Below are 1,342 nucleotides of genomic sequence, written 5' to 3' on the forward strand. Positions count from 1 at the left end.
GTAATGCTTACAAGTAGTCTGGCCACTCCCCCCTCATAATCACGTTACCCCAGGTACAATGGTAGATGAGGTCATCCTCAGAGATAATGTAAATATAAATACCCTAATCCTGGGGAATCAGTATGCAAACGATTTCCTGACTAAGTGATTCCCCAAGACAATGTAGGTGTGATATGCCCTAACTTTTGAGGGATGGCTATGAAAGCATTTCTGAATCGAAGGGACTGAATGAGAGTTTAATTTGATAATAGCAGGACAGTAGTAGTAAATGGCTGTCCAAATGAAGTGGGAATCATCCACATTCCTGCATGAATGTTGTCCCATCCACTTCCAGAATGCTCAGCTTCTGGAGAAAGACAGTACAGTTTAACCCTTTCACATTAGATTAATGTCCAGAGAGATAGTACAATTTAACCTTTTAATATTACATTCCACCCTTTTATCATCCCATGATAACCACCTAGATGACACTAGCAGCTTTCATAAGACTCTGACAGCCAGTATTTAAGCAAGTTATTGACACACAACATGCAATGATTATAACAACAAAAAAAGTCTAGTCCGTGCAGTAAATAGAATTTGCAGAATTCTCCCACGTGGAAAAATAAATTCACCATTAAAGTTCTTAAATCCACAGTCCTTAGTGACCATTCCATCCAAAATCTCCTTCAGTAAAGTCCAACCTGAAAACAAACTCCAGTCTGTCCTTGTGCACCGCTCCACGGAGAAATGTGAATTTTTGGATGAGGGTAGTTAAATACTCAACAAAACTGACAACACTTCCATCCTTATGGAGATGCTTCAGATGGGGGATACCAACACATCTGAGCGTGAAGTGCGGCAGCTGCAGATGCAGCAGCAGGCTAGGTGAACGCAGCATTCTTTGCTGCTTCTCCTCCCACTCTGCTGTCAAATGTAACAAAGCCTGTGGTGATGTTACCTTGATCATTGAACCTTCTTATCCCTTAAATGGTCGAAAGACCAGGTAAAACTCACTTGGTTTAATGTCCATAGGAAGACCACTGACAAAAAGCGTGCTGACCTCATAGTCCTACCTTGTCCCTGCCTGCCCTGACTGTTTGACGCACTTCTGTTCTCAGCTGTACCAGTCTCAGATTGATCTCTTTCCTCACTATCTCCCTGGGTCCCATTCCCCCCCCCCACCTTACTAGTTTAAATCCTCCCGAGCCGCTCCAGCAAATCTCCCTGCCAGTAATTTAGTCCCCTTCCAAATTTGGTGCAATCCATCCCTCTTGTACAGGTCACTTTTACCCCAGAACAGATTCTAATGATCCAAAAATGTGAATCCTTCTCCCATACACCAGCTGCTCAGCCATGCATA

Source organism: Chiloscyllium plagiosum, unplaced genomic scaffold (genome assembly GCF_037043375.1).
Source record: "Chiloscyllium plagiosum isolate Xiang-an unplaced genomic scaffold, Cpla_swu_hap1 HiC_scaffold_24, whole genome shotgun sequence".
Taxonomy (NCBI): Eukaryota; Metazoa; Chordata; class Chondrichthyes; order Orectolobiformes; family Hemiscylliidae; genus Chiloscyllium; species Chiloscyllium plagiosum.